The sequence below is a fragment of the Dermacentor silvarum genome, chromosome 4 (assembly GCF_013339745.2).
Source record: "Dermacentor silvarum isolate Dsil-2018 chromosome 4, BIME_Dsil_1.4, whole genome shotgun sequence".
NCBI lineage: Eukaryota > Metazoa > Arthropoda > Arachnida > Ixodida > Ixodidae > Dermacentor > Dermacentor silvarum.
Genome location: NC_051157.2, coordinates 12,794,298 through 12,809,907, shown reverse-complemented (window position 1 = coordinate 12,809,907; position 15,610 = coordinate 12,794,298). Strand labels below are relative to the sequence as shown.

At 50.5% G+C, this 15,610-nt stretch overlaps 1 non-coding gene across 1 annotated transcript; it reads left to right on the top strand.

Moving 5' to 3' along the window:
• The first annotated feature begins 6,980 nt into the window (after window positions 1-6,980).
• Trnal-uag (transfer RNA leucine (anticodon UAG)) lies at window positions 6,981-7,062 on the top strand. The gene has a single exon. It is a non-coding gene; the product is annotated as a tRNA-Leu (tRNA).
• The last annotated feature ends 8,548 nt before the right edge of the window (window positions 7,063-15,610 follow it).

Below are 15,610 nucleotides of genomic sequence, written 5' to 3'. Positions count from 1 at the left end.
ATAAACGACGCAAATGTGTGCAAAGAGTGGGGGGGACGATGGTGCGACCACGATGACGTCACCACGACGGCGTGACGACAGCGTGATGCCGATGGGATGACAATCTTAATATGGTTGCAATGGTGTGTCGACGACGGCGTGTCGACGGTGGCATGACGGCGAAGGAATGACGAATGTGGAATCACGACGACTGCATGACGACAATGGGCTGAAGGGGAGTGCAATCGCTACGACAAAGTGGCGACGATGAAACGACCATGACGGCATGACGGCGACTTTGTAATCATCACGCGATGTCGACAGTGGCATGTCGACGATGGAATGATGACGGAATGACGACGGCGGTGGGATGACGACAATATGACGACGCAGTGACGGCAATAGAATAAAAACGGACGATAGATTACGATCAGCGGACAACGAAAGAATGATCACACTGTCACAAAGGCAATCAAATGGCAACGACAGCATGTTGGTGTTGAAGCTCACGTCAATGCTCACGTGCATCACCTGCCGCCGCGAGCCGCCTTAATTCGCACTATAACCGATGTTTATTACTCTATGTACAATACCTGCCAATCAGCCCCCCCCCCCCCCCTATTTTGCACTATATCCATTGTCTGGTTTCACTATATAGCTCCGATACGGGACAATCGAGTCACCCTAATTCGCGCTATATCCGGTGTTTGTTTGCACTATGTCCGGCGGCTTTTCGAGCTGCGCCTTCTGCGAGATCGGCCCACATTTCTCCGATACAAAATTGAGGCATCCTTGCACGTACGTGACCTTGCTCTGCCCTTGGCTCCGACTGGGCAAAGAAATGCTCCACATTAACAAAAAAATGCTGGTGCAAAAGAAGGCTTAGCAGGACTGTGCGAAACATTTCATTTCCCTTTCGCAGAAAGTTGAACTGAAGAGCCACTTAAGGCTCTTCAAAACTTCTTTGGCAAATGTTCCCGCCTTCAAGAAGTGGAACAGAGGCAGCAGTAACATGACAAAGTGGTCGACTATACCAGTTGCGCAGCGCCGGAAGGAGCCAAGTGTATGTTTTTATCTTGCTAGCGACAGAGAACTGAGAAAGTGTCGCGGCCCTTATGACGCCTGCTTCCACTGTATGTTGTTTATTTCTCCTCCACCGATGAAAGACGGCGTCTAGCACTGGTTAAGTCACCTTTAGTCATAGCTGCTCGATCAAAGCACACGAGATCGAGTGGCCGTATATCAACCTCGGTGCAGTGGCGATGGCGCTGGATTTTATGGTTCTACGACCAAAGTGGCGGTAAGTAGGCTTCCGCCTTGTGACGACCTGCTTTGAGAAGAGAGCACTCACTCTTGCCGTTCGGTCTTGTGTTGAGGCCTTGCTGTCATTCGTTGTCATTGGCCCATGGGCGGTGAAAAGTGCTGGCGCGTTCGAACACTTCTAAAGGCAATAACTAGAAAGGTTTCGCGGCGGTGCCCAAAGGCGGCTGCGTGTTAACCGAAGCAAACTTTTAGGCCAACGACGTTCAGCGTCGACTTTGAAGTTGCACGCTTGCAGCCTCCGCTTGCTGTCTTTTGATAATTTTTGGCCAAAACTGCAGGTGTTGTCGGCCTTCCTTGCACGATGACCCTCGCAGCAAACATTTCTCTTTAAAGGGCAAGGCTCAGTGTTCTGCACTTGGCTGTGAGCGCTCTACGTATGGTGATTAGCGGATATCCCCTCTTCGTCGCTTGTCGGTCTGGCTCCTGTATGCTTTCAAGAAGTTTGAAAAGCTAGCGCTGTTTTTTTACAGCTTAAGCTGTTATGGGCTCATTGTAATAGCCGTTTTGGTTCGCGTTATTGTCTGCCGCCGCCGCCGCCGCCGCCGCCGCGTAACCGCTATCGCCCGAGAGAGAGAGAGAGAGAAGCGAAGAGGGAAAGTTAGGGAGGTTAACCAAGGACGTGTCCGGTTGGCTACCCTACACTTGGGTAGGGGGAAAGGGGAAGAATAGATAAGGAGAGAAAAGAAGAAAATTGGAGTCCGTCATTCGCAGAGACAGTCTCAGAAGAATCTCCGCTGTCACAAGCGTTCGTACAATCCAGTACTCTTCACGAACTGCAGTAGGGCTTTTGTGGCCTTTTGCATGCAAGAATGCATAGGCCATGGCCCAAGAATCTTTTCTTCCGAGAGCGTTCTGTTATCTAACTGGTTGAGTTTAGCTTGGAGAATACGTCGTTGAGTGGACAGTGACACAGAAGGTTCTCGAGAGTCTTGTCGCACCCGCACAAATTGCACGCCGCGCTGTAGGTCATCCCTATTAGGAACGAATAGGCGTTAGTAAATGCGACACCCAACCACATGCGACACAATAAAGTTGTTTCACGACGGGAAAGTCCAGGTGGTAGGCAAAGACACAAGTTAGGCTCAAGAGAGTGCATACCTGAGTGGGTGAAACCCGGTGAATTCCATCGCAGAAGTGTGATGTGGCGAGCAATCGATTGAAGTTGCCGCGCAGCAACCGTTCTTGAGAGTGGTACAGGAACCAGCTGACGTTTTTGATCTGCCGTGACGTGCTGCTTCATCTGCGCTGTCGTTGCCGACAATTCCGCAATCGCTCGGCAACCATTGAAATACAATGTCGTGTCCTTCTTAGAGCGCATGATGATGAGCGTGCCTAATGTCGTGCACTAGCTGCTCGTGTAACGCTTGTCGTAGGGAAAACTGCAGAGTTTGTAGGGCTGCTTTGAAATCACTGAAAATGACCCAACGATTTGGCGGCTGCTGGAGCATTTAATTGAGTGCACCTTGAAGAGCCGCATGTTCTGCTGTTGTAGACGTGGTATTGTGCGAGTATTTAAATTGCAAAGTGACGGCGTCCGATGGAACAACTACTGCTCCGGTAGAGCTGTTGGAAATCGTGGAACCGTCCGTATAAATGTGTATGCGGTCAAAATAATACTCGTCGATGAAAAGCAGAGACAATTGCTTCAGGGCTAGTGTTGAGAAGTCTACCTTTTTGCTATCGCCCGAAATGCAGAAAAAAAAGTACCCGGTCTCTGCCGGGATCGAACCCAGGCCCGCTGCGTGGGCGTCGGATACTTTACCACTGAACCACGTAAGCTTTTTTTCCGTCACGGAAATACGTCAGCTTACAATGTACACGAACATAATACAAAGAAAGAAACCAGAAGAAAAAGTTCCACAAACATGCAAAATTTGGAAATCGGACCCACGACCTCTCGGTCCGCGACGATAGATCGCCGAGCGTTTAACCCATTGCGCCACAAACGCAATTGCAGAGAGCTACACAGACGCGCCTTATATATCTAACACTCCTCCGTGTACCCGCGCTCTTGCTCGGGGCGGTGCCGCCGCCTACGAGCAGAAAAGAGAAGTACTGCATTATGACACTAACGCGCACCGACAGTGAACGCTTCGGTGGTCTCAGCAGTGCGACTATAGTGCCTAGAATATACTTACTAGTGTGCCGACCGCCGGGCGTTTCTAATGGGAGACGCTGGCACCGCCGGTGATGCCTTCCGCCGGAGGCCACCAGACGGCGACACTGTTTGGGACCGTGCTAACCGAGCGGCGCATCGCGCGTCGCTTGCGCTTCGGATGCACTTTGGATGCGCGTTCGTAAGCGCAGTCGGTTGCGGCGCGTTGTAGCTTTCGAGCAAGTAGCATGTGGTGCCTCCGCATGTCATTGAAGACACGTTTCACTTTCGTGTTCTATACCGATTCCTATATAAGAGGGATCAACCACATTTTTACTGAACCACGTAAGCGCTTGCTATCAGCGTCAGAAAAAGGCCCTAAAGCGTGCCCTAGGCAGGTGCTCAGGCGCAGATGACCTGAGCCTCCGCCAGTATGGTGGCGCCATCTAGTTAACGCGTCTGCAAAAGCCGCATACACAGGCGCAGACAACGAGATGCGATTCAGACGAGGCGCGCAATAAACGCGATCCCGATATGAGATGTGCGCCACGTATTCTCGGTACCTCTTCGGTACACGTTACGGCGTCTCCTGGCAAGGTACGAACCGCTGCTGAAGAAGCGAATCGTAGAACTACGTGCGCGGCTACAACCAAGCATCATCGAGCTCAGCAGACTGCTGTGCAGAGAGCATTACAAACCGCAGCTCGCCGTCGACGCCGGGCGGACAGTTTAGATCGCTCTCGTCAGAACGAGGCGAAGAGACTTTGCCGCGAAGACCCTGTTGTGCGTAGTGCCGAAATTGCTACTCTTAAGCCGCTCACCAGAGCTTACGCTGTGACTGTGCTGCGTATGCCGCGCAGGCCTGTGACTTTTTTTTACGCGAAGCTTCTTTTCAATACCTGGCCGGGATTTGATGCTGGTCGGTTGATCGCTGGCCTTCTCGGCTTGATGGCAGAGAGGGGGGGGGGGGGGAAGGGAGTCGCAAGGCTCACCATAGAGTTTCTCACTATAACACCTAGAGGGTAAACTGGCGCCACCCTCTATGCGAGTTTCTTAAAGGGCTGCCGTGCCTTCATGGGAATGACGGGATATGTGTCTGCGAGGCTTGTGTTGGCTGGTGTTGTACGAGGCTTCGTCTAAAACGTGGATATGGCTACACAAATAACGCGTTCTTAAAATAAAATCTACATAAAAGGCTTTCATTCACCCATATTACATCTGTCAATAAAGTTTACTCACCTACAATGCAGAATCAGGCTAATAAAATCAAGAACAGACGACAAGTTGTTCCAAGGCGAGCAATAATCTTGTCGTCTGCCCTCCAACTTTAGCGGCCAGCTGATACTTTTTACGTTTCATAGAATTGTGCATCCAATAGTATATCCTCAAAATTAAACAAAACATATTTTTCTGTAATAATAAAGCTAAAGCAGTTTTTTGCGTGCTGTTTTAGCAGGAAATGAATCATTGTGACAGACGGAACGGTGCTAGCCAGGCGCGTCTGCAAGGCGTTCTGGCTCTCCAAGAACGATGCCAATCCGAATCCACAATATACCGGCATTCCCATGCATACCACAGCGCAGCAGCGCCACATTTCCCTCTAGGTTTTATAGTGTGGAACTCTATGAGGCTCACAATACAGATCAGAATTTGCAGCGCCTTTAGGGGGCCGCCATCTTTCACCGGGGGCTGTCGGAACTGGCATAAAGAACTAAATAAAAACCATGACAACACTCAGCTTGTTTTAATCACATGCTTGCCGCCAGTGTTCATTCCCCACGGCTTTGTCGTCAGCTGCCGCATCATCAAACTGGCAGGCCAGCACAGGCTGCGCCGACAGCTGGCGACGGGGCTCAAGATTAGGTGAGCTTGGTCTAAACGGGTACGCGAGACTAAAATATTGTGGTTTGTAGTAACGTAGTTTTGGGCCAAAGCAGCTGCGTGTTAACACCAGCTGCCGTTCAATAAAAACATTGCGTGTTCCATTGTGGGACTTGAACCAGAGACCCAAATAAGACCGCCCGATGCTCCCCTCTTTGAGCCACAAATGCCCATGCATAGCGCGAGAAAAGACAACCTTACCACTCCTCGCTCGTGCAAGCTAATGCTTTGAGACTCCTGGCGCGTGCGTCGCGTCTAACAACAGCAATTAACTTATAAAAGTGATGGCGTGCAAGTTTCCCTCATTCTTCCCGCGTGGCAGCTAGGAGTTTTAGACGCTATGTGACACTACACCACCTTCGTGATCGGCCCATGGTCGGTGACAGAAAGGATGCGCTAGGCCCTGCGTGTTGTGTAACAATGTACAATACATGACAAAAGCGAGGCACCCGTTTGCGATGAATTTCACGCACAGCTGCGCGTCTCTCTAGTTGCTATGCTAGCGCTGTAATGCCACGCGCAGCTGTGCGAAATCCGCACAAAAGAACGACATTTCAATCAGGGAATAAAAGATAAATATGTCAGAGACAAGAGCAGTATGGTACAAAACAGTATACGTTGCAATCGTTTTAGGGTGATCCACAAGACTCCACACCAAGCCTGTGTGATCCATGGACTTATTCGCGAGGAAGCGACGTGGTTGCACCGCATCAGAACTGACTCCGCGTACACCCCCGATTGGTTATTCAAGACTAGACATTGCGCTTCCCCGCTCTGTGCCTTCTAGGGGATATCGGCGACATTGAACATTTCATTTGGCTATGCCCGCAGTTAGAACCAGAAATAAGAACGATGGCCGACAGCCTGCAACAAAGTGGTCTTACGCACAGGACCTTTGAAGACGTCGTTTTTCCCGGAGGGCCCGCGGCAATCGGGAAGAGAGTGCAACGATTCCTGATTGCCTTCTTGCGAGACATGGGACTCATCGACACCATGGTTACGTACCCCTGATCTCAATTCATAGGAGGCTCAGGCGGAACAATTGCCAGCTATGTATGCCTGGCTAACCCCGCCTGATGCAGCATCACTCCCAGCACCACCTACGTTGCAATCTTATTCGATGGTTTCTTCATAACTTTCGAAGCACGCCTGTATGTGCAGACGTGTGCAAATATTATATCCACAAGACGAAAGCTTTCTTCGAGCGAAACTGGCAGACTGGCAGTTCGTATAAGCGTGGTAAGGCTGTGTTATGTCTTTACCAGCTGCTGTTGCTTCGGGGGCACCATTGACTTTTATCGACTTTGCAAAAAAATTGCGTATGTGAATGGCATTGTGCGATGTTTCCACTGCTCGGTGCGTTTTCTTCTGTCTCATGAAGCGGCTCATTACCACGAAAACTTCGTGAGTAGCAACCGCGATATCGGGCAATGTGGTGTAGAAGGCAATGACCAACAATAAACAGATCGTATATACGAACGAAAATGTTTCCGAGTCCAGCTTCTCCCCTATTCGCCCAATTGTATCCACTTGTCAGTAAAGAAGTGGTGGTAGCGTGGCCGAGTGGTCTTAGGCGTTGGTTTTAGGCGCCAGTCTCTTCGGAGGCGTGGTTGCGAATCCCACCGCTGCCGGAATGTTTTGCTTCTTTACGTGCGCTTTTTGGGAAAAGGTGGACGCGATATTAGTGCTGCAGGCGAAGCACGGTAGCGTGGCCGAGCGGTCTAAGGCGCTGGTTTTAGGCACCAGTCTCCTCGGAGGCGTGGGTTCGAATCCCACCGCTGCCAGAATCTTTTAAACAGCGGTCGTCCTGTGTTCTTCCTTCTGTCAGGTGTGTAGTGACTTTTTTTTTTCTAAACCATGAACATAGATTTTTCTTTTTCCTATTTGACCTTTATCTCATCCCAACGTTCGTTCGAAATGCGATAACACCCGTGTACTTAGATTTAGGTGCACGTTAAAGAACCCCAGGTGGTCGAAATTTCCGGAGTCCCCCACTACGGCGTGCCTCATAATCATATCGTGGTTTTGGCACGTAAAACCCCATAATTTAATTTTTTTAACGTTTGTTCCCACGCTCCATCGTTCACCCGTGGCGATGGAGCGTGGGAACACATAAAAAATAGGAATTCAGCCGGCACATGAACGGCTTCGTTATACCGGTCATTTTGTTGTCGAGACGTTTGTTGTAGAGTCATTGGACTGTATTTAAATAACCCGCATTTATTTCCGTGGAGGAACAATGCTAGACATTGCTGTATAACTCGTCGTGGTACCTCAATGGCTGTGGTGTTCTGCTGCTGATATATCTGCTATTTCGGACATTACGTCCACTTTCTCACATTACTTTGCAGAAGTATCGTGGTTCATCTTCATACATCGCGCGTACACTTATCGTATACAATAAATCCATCTTTCATTTGGACAGTTAACTAAGCTTAGCCGATATAGAATTTTATCAAGTCATGAAAAGCTGTTGTGGAAAAATCATTTGTGCCTAAATGCATGAGTTCCACTGAATTGTGGTAATTCATGTGGAGGGATTTTACAGCGAAAGCTGTATATGGCTAGGTGAAACGAAAAACCGTTCGTCCCATGTTTCGTAAACATCTCCATTGACTGCGCTATCAGTTACGTCGTTCTCTATGTCGCACCCAAGCGCGCGCGCTATTGGCAGCGCCGTTAGTGACGTCGTTCTCTGCGTCGTACCTGCTCTGCCCGCAACGCCGGCTCCTCGGCTCGCCGTTGTCGCATGCGTTCTATATGTCGAATTAGCTCGGTGTCGTGGTTAGCAGCGTCCGCCCGCCATTGGCGCTTGCGTTCCACTAGATACACAAGCATGTAACCAATAATTGAGAAACGCTTCAATACAGCGTCGGGATTAACCCACTGCTAAACACCGGGGCCCCACGTTTCAGCTTCGCTGGTTAACCATCTGTACGGAGTGCTTGGGCGGTGTTTTTTTTTAATATTAAGCTGGTCATAAACCCTAACACTTACCTGAAACTGCTGGGAGCGTGAATAACGGGACATCATCATGCCCACTTTCTTACTTCATATGACGCGAAATTATTTTAAAAGATTCTTTCTTCCGTTGACAATAAAAAATGACACCAACATTCCGTTAGGTTCTTAACTAGCATCGGCTTCATAATATTCACTCATTCCTAGTGGGTATATTGCATTATAGCAATATCAGAAACAAATGTCGCAGTTTCGCCCGAAAGGCGAAGCATCAATTGCGATAGCAAATTAGTAGAGAGCTATTCGGAGTAGGGATAGTAGTTTTATCGGCTGCATAAACTTGGACACATTCGCTTACTAACTGAATTAACAAGCGTGGTGTCAGCGCGCACAAGCAAACATGAATAGATCACACTGAATGACCGCAGACAACGACTGTCAAAACGCTGGCAGCAAGCGCAGCCGCCGCAGCGGGCGTAGGTTCGTGCGGTCTATCGCTTCAACGGAAACTGAGTGGCGAATGCACAGCGCATACAAAGGTCAGAGCCATGTGGAGATAAGAGACGGTGCGTGCGATCGACTGCCACAGCCGGGCAAAGTACGAGCGAAGTTGTTGGCAAAGTAGTAGCTGCGCCCCCCCCCCTTCCCCCCCCCGCGTTGCCTTCCCGCTTTCTTGCTTTCGCGTGTGACATTGAGTGGCAAGTTCCAATTGCGCCCGGTTGCAAAATACGCATTTCGTGCCGGAGCACAGCGTCGCCCCGCCTCCCTCCCTCCCTCCCATACCCCCACGTCTTTTCGCGCGACGGTCGCGTTTGCTTTCCGCTGTGCGTTCGCTCTCCGTGATAGCGTGCGGGGGAATACGGCGCGCGGTGACGATTTTATCACCCTTGGACTTTATACGGAACTTCATGGCGACGGCGACGGCAGAAATCCCGTTGAAGTGTCCATATAATTGCTATCGCAATAAAAGTGGACACTTAAGCAAACCACGCGGCAAACGCCCGGCAGTCGGCGCCACGAGACGCGCGAACCAGAATCATTCGGTCGTCGAATACGGCGCACTGTCAAAGCAGCGATACGAATAAACTAAAGTACCAAAACTGCTTAATTGGTGCACAGCCCGCATATGACGTCACAATCGACAACTCATGCAAGCACGCGTGGGAAGTCCAGCATTGTCGAGCTGGTCGTTTTGCAAACGATATTTTAGGGAGCAGATCGAATCGATTGCGTATATCGCCGGGAGTAAATTTAGAAACCTAGTTTGGCAATGAGTACTGAACTTTGTCGACAGAACTTAAACCGCAAAAGGACACTTATGCAAAAAAAAGGAACAAAAAAGATATATCTTGCTTACTCTCTTATCCAGCGCAGCTTACTGAAATTTTCTTTGTCTCTTTGTTATATATATTACGTGTGACTTCTGGACGTTTTCATTCATATTCATAACATGACCGCCTCTCCCTTATTCGTACTTCAGATTATTTCGCTTATGCATATATGCCATTTTCATTTTGTCGATTCGCCCCACACTGCAAAGAGTGTTCTTGTCGGCGCATTTTGCAGCTGGCCAGCATTTTTTCCGGGGCGATAGACACGCATCTAGGCCCTGAAGTTTATTGTATTTCACAATCCACAACGTCTTACGGCGATGGCAAACGCTGCAGCGAGATTTCGAAAGCACAACCTTCTGAAGGCGAGCAAGGCTGGTCCGTGCTGTTCATTGCATAAACTGCTCAGTTCTGTTCGTCATGATATTGTGTACGCTCAAGCGGTGTCCTTTTGCGGTAGGAGAGCTAGAGCGTGCCGAAACCAAGCCACCGTATTCTGAACACATTTGTTAAGAGCAACTGATAGCGGCAGCAAGGCAAGGTAGGGAGAACTGATCTTGCGAGGCGTTCTCGCTCATACGTCCACCAGTTTATTACAGCTGGGAAAAGCACAGTATATTTGCAAAAATAAGTAATGCCATTGCGAGATCCACCTCGTTACGGAATACAATTAAAAGAGCACAAAACTGTACCGCTCAAGCACTCACTAACGAGTGATGTATTTTAGGAAACGCTGAAAGGAGTTGATGGTCTGCACTTCATCAGATTCGAAGCTGCGAAAAAAAAAATTGCGTAGCTTGCACTAGTGGCGCAAGGCTAAAGAAACAGCGGAGCTAATCGGCACCTAGCTGGTCCTGGCCTTACGGGTGATTGGCTACGTATTTGGCTAGGCTAAGCGCTACCAAGTCATCCCCAGCATTTTCCGAAATTTATTGATTATTGATAGATTATCGATTCGCTATTGAATTGCTATCGATTGTCTATCGCGAGGTGAAGCAAGGCGCAGCATTGCGCAGTGACGTCATCGCTACCGCGGCGGTAGAGGAGCTAGGCGAAGCATGACGCAGCTGTGCGCAGTGACGTCATCGCTTGGCGAGTTTTTGCGAAAGCTCCGCTGTTAAAATGCAGCAGATCCAACGAGTTCGAGTCTAATACAGCGAAGCTTTGTGTAAGGGCATAAAGACTCAACACACGAGTACACGGACGCACGCATCCAGGCACGCGCGCGCGCGCGCATACACACACACGCACGCACACGCACACACACACACACACACACACACACACACACACACGCACACGCACACGCACACACACACACACACACACACACACACACACACACACACACACACACACACACACACACACACACACACAAATTTAACACAAAAGCGTGGGCGCATACAAATTGTACCGAGCCTTTTGTTAAGCTGTGTTGCTGACTACTAGCGAGTACGACGGACGTCTTGAACGCATCATCGTTTCAGAGGCAGCATGCGCATACGCACGTAGCGCAAGTCTAATCCATTCTGTCCGCAAGAAGCGTCTACTTCCTCATTACCATGCAGCAACGGAGGCACGAAGACAAACTTTCTGGTTCTTTTTTATTTTGTCTTTCCCCTGCACAGGCGGCGCCACCGTTGCCGTGGTGATGATTGATGATGATCATTTATTGGCATCTCCTTTGAAACGGGGCGGTGACAAATAGTCACCTAGCCTGGTTGATTTAATCAGGTATGATATACATGTTTTAGAGCGAAAGCTCTACTACGCCATATCTCGCAAGGTCATTCATCGCGTCGTAGTGACCTTGAGCCACCGGAGCGCAAGTGTGGTAGGTGTGACGTCACGGCACGTGATCCGCTGAGGAGGGCCGTCGCAGCTGCGCTTGCTCGGAGTCTCGCCGCTGCGGTACCACGTGAGTAGGTGAGAGTTTAATGGCTGCTTCGCCGGCGCTTGGTGGCTCAGTGTCGCCATGGATGGCGCGCCGGCTGCGCCATCTGTGCGTGCGCTTCAGCGCAAGCGACAGGCTGAATGCAATTATCCAATATAGATATAGCTAGACGCCAGGCTGCGAAATCTCAAGCAAAGGCAAAGTTGGCTGCTGAAACACCAGATCAAAGGGAGGCCAGATCAGTACGTTGTAGCGAATCTTACCAAGCGCGGAAGCGTACATTAATGAAACACTGTGTGCATAGTGTTTGCAAAGCCAAGCCAAACAGACCTTGCGCTCGTGATAACTAGGTTTACAAGAGTTAAGCCTCAGCCAATTTTTTATTCGATCATTTTTGTATACATCTCCTCAATCTTTTTTTTTCCTTCAAAACTTCTCTATATGCCTTGTACCGCTGCCTATGCCTGTAACAGATCCGGTCGTATCGATATCTTCCCTGCTTTCCACCAATACTCTAAAGGTCCCTTGCTTATCTCGACTGCTGACCGGTTGATGCTCCCGTCCATTTAAAATCCCAGCGCTCCTGGAAGGTATACGTCACCTACGGGTGTCACTGGGTGAATCCCTTCGCAGTCCATAAGGATGTGCTGAGTGGTCTCTGGATTGTTGCTGCAGCATACACATGCCTCATCTAGTTCCGAATATTTGCTCCGGTATGTTTTTGAGCTTAGCAACCGGCTCGAACCTTAAATAGCAGCAGATCCAAGGTACTACTCTTTGGGTTATTTTTCCTTCTAATTTGCGCGGAAGTGGTGGTGCTTACGCCCTCGCGCTTTTCAACGCGTCGCCTGACCCTAGCATGCCGGAAGACAAGAAGCTCTGTCATTTGATGCGGGGTGTCAAAGAACAGCTCTTCGGTGGGCTTGTTCGTAACCCGCCAAGGACGGTTACCGAGTTCCTCACAGAAGCCGTTGATATGGAAAAGGCGCTGCAGCAGCGGTCGAACCAGTATGACCGGCGAGTAAATGCTGCTTCGACAACCGTTGGTCTGGGATCTTTCGCGACTGACTTTGAAGTGCTCCGCCAGCTAACACGATCGGTAGTCCGCGACGAGTTGCAAGAGCTGCACCGGGCGCAGCAGCCTACGGTGAACTGCATCGCCGACATCGTGCGTGACGAAGTGCAGCAGGCACTCGGGGTACCTCAACCTCGCCCCGAAAGAACACCCCAGGTGAGTGGATTTCGGCGCACGACATACGCTGACGTGTTGAGGCGCAGTCTCCCTACATCGGCAACATCCCCACCCACGGTGAGCGATTTCCAGCGTGTGACGTATGGAGACACATTGAGCCGCTCCATCCCTGCATCAGCTCCGCTAGGTCCCGTTGCGCTCCACTCGGCACAGTCGGTACCTTACGTTCCCGACAACCGCCCTATCACACGTAAATCGGACATTTGGCGCACGCCCGACCGGCGACCGCTCTGTTATCATTGTGGTGAGGCGGGTCACGTATACCGAGAGTGCCACTACCGCCAACTTGGACTGCAGGGTTACACTGCCAATTCACCTCGACCCCGGTTCGGACAGAGGCCGCCTGAAATCGAAGCGTTCATCGCCCAGCAGCGCGCGCCTCAGTCACCAAGACACCAGTCGCGATCGCCATCACCGCGGCGATCCGATCCAAGTCGCGAAGGTACGTCGAGGATGACGCAGGGACGGTCTCCGAGCTCTCGCCTGGAAAACTGTACGTCAGCGACCTTCCGAGGCGAGGCCGCTGATGCGCGACGTGCTGAAGACCTCCCAGCGACGCGACCTCGACCCGACGGAGATTCGACGACGCCTGTACCCAGAGATTTGGACCTCCAAGCGACGCGACCGCGACCTGACGGAGATTTAACGACGCCTGTACCTCAGCCTGCAGACAAGTTCGCGATGAACATACCTGTGCTCGTCGACGGGAGAAATGTCAGTGCGCTAGTCGACACCGGCGCCAATTACTCAATTATTAGCGGAAAATTGGCGAGCCTTCTCAAGAAAGTTATTATGCCTTGGACTGGGACACAAGTTCGTACAGCTGTCGGACACGTTATCGCACCGCTTGGCTGTGAGCAGCGCTAGGATACGAATCCGAAATTGCCACGTTTCTCGCTAGCTGCATTGTCCTGCGTGAATGTTCCCGTGATTTAATTCTTGGAATAAATTTTCTCCGGGAATATGGTGCCATCATCGACCTCAGGAAGCGTTACATCACTTTCTCTGCGAGGAACGCTACGGACACAAGATGATGCCTGCCGCCATAGAGCCAGACTTCGCGTTTCCGACGACAGCTTAACTATACCGCCTCGTTCCAGCGTTATGGTTCAGGTGATATCTGAAGGGGCGCGCAACGGTCAAGTCCTAGCAGAAGGCAACATGTCCCTTTTGCTGAACCTCGGAATTTGCGCGGCACGAGGCATCATTGACCTTCGAGATGGCCGGGCTGAAATATTGCTCACAAATTTTACCAATGAGCATCGACACCTTTTTCGCGGCACTGCCATCGCCTACGCTGAAGCCTTGGAGGACGTGATTGAGTGCTTCGCTTCTGAAGAAACCGACGCCGATGAAGCCTCGCTCGCAGGCATTGACATGAATAACGAGCTGCTGCAGGAGAAAAAAGAAGGCACTGCGGCAACTATTATCAAAATTCAAGGCGTGCTTTGCGTCTTCGTCAAAAGTTAGTCAAACGCCAATCGCGCAACACAGAATAATCACCTACGACGATGCGCGTCCTATCCACCAGCAGCCGTATCGTGTCTCGCTGAAAGAACGCGAGGCAATGAAAGCACAAGTAAAGGAAATGATTGACGAGGGCGTTATCCAGCCTTCAAGCAGTCCTTGGTCTTCACCGGTCGTACTCGTCAAGAAGGATGGCACGCTTCGCTTTTGGGTTGACTACCGAAAGCTCAACGTTACAAAAAAAAAAAAAAAAGACGTGTACCCCTTGCCGCGCATCGATGATTCTCTGGACCGACTACAGCGAGCTAAGTACTTCTCATCTCATGATTTAAAGAGCGGCTATTGGCAGATTGAGGTCGACGAGCGGGACCGTGAAAAAACTGCCTTTGTCACTCCGGACGGTCTTTACGAGTTCCGGGTGCTTCCGTTCAGTCTTTGCTCTGCTCCAGCAACATTCCAACGGATGATGGACACTGTGCTGGCCGACCTGAAGTGGCAAAGCTGCCTCGTCTATCTAGATAATGTGGTCGTTTTTTCAGCCAGTTTTTCTGAGCATCTTATCCGACTATGTCAGGTACTCGAGGCAATCCGATCGGCTTACTTTACACTAAAGCCTCAGAAATGCCACTCTGGCTACCAAGAGCTGAAGTTTCTCGGTCATGTCGTCAGCGCGGAAGGCGTCCGTCCCGATCCCGACAAAACTGCTGCTGTGGCCGCTTTTCTAACTCTTACCGATAAGAAAAGTGTCCGACGCTTCCTGGGTCTGTGTGCGTACTATCGGCGCTTTATCAGTAATTTTTCAAAGATAGCGGAACCGCTTACACGTCTCACAAGAAACGATATGCCGTTCATTTGGAGCGCTGAACAAGAAGCCGCTTTCACCGAGCTCCGACATCGCTTGGCTTCACCGCCCGTTCTTGGACACTTTGACGAACAGGCCGAGACTGAAATTCGTACAGAGGCCAGCAACATTGGCCTGGGTGCGGTACCCGTACAACGGCAGGAGGGCGTTGAAAGAGTTATCGCTTTCGCAACTCGCCCTCTATCGCGCCCGGAGTCCAACTACAATACTACGGAGAAAGAGTGCCTTGAAGTCGTATGGGCTCTTGCAAAGTTTCGGCCGCCCATTCAAGGTCGTGACAGATCACCACTCGTTGTGCTGGCTGGCAAACTTCAGGGATCCTTCTAGACAACTGGCACGGTGGAGCCTACGCCTGCAGGAATACGATGTGACCATCGCATACAAGACCGGGCGCACACACGAAGACGTCGACACGTTGTCGCGCGCGCCTGTCGAATCTCCTGATAAAGACATTGAGGACGATAGCGCTTTCCTTGGGGCTGAGGGCATGACATTAAGCATGACATGTAAGCATGACATAAGCATTTGTCCCAACTGCAGCACGCAGATGAGGAATTACGAC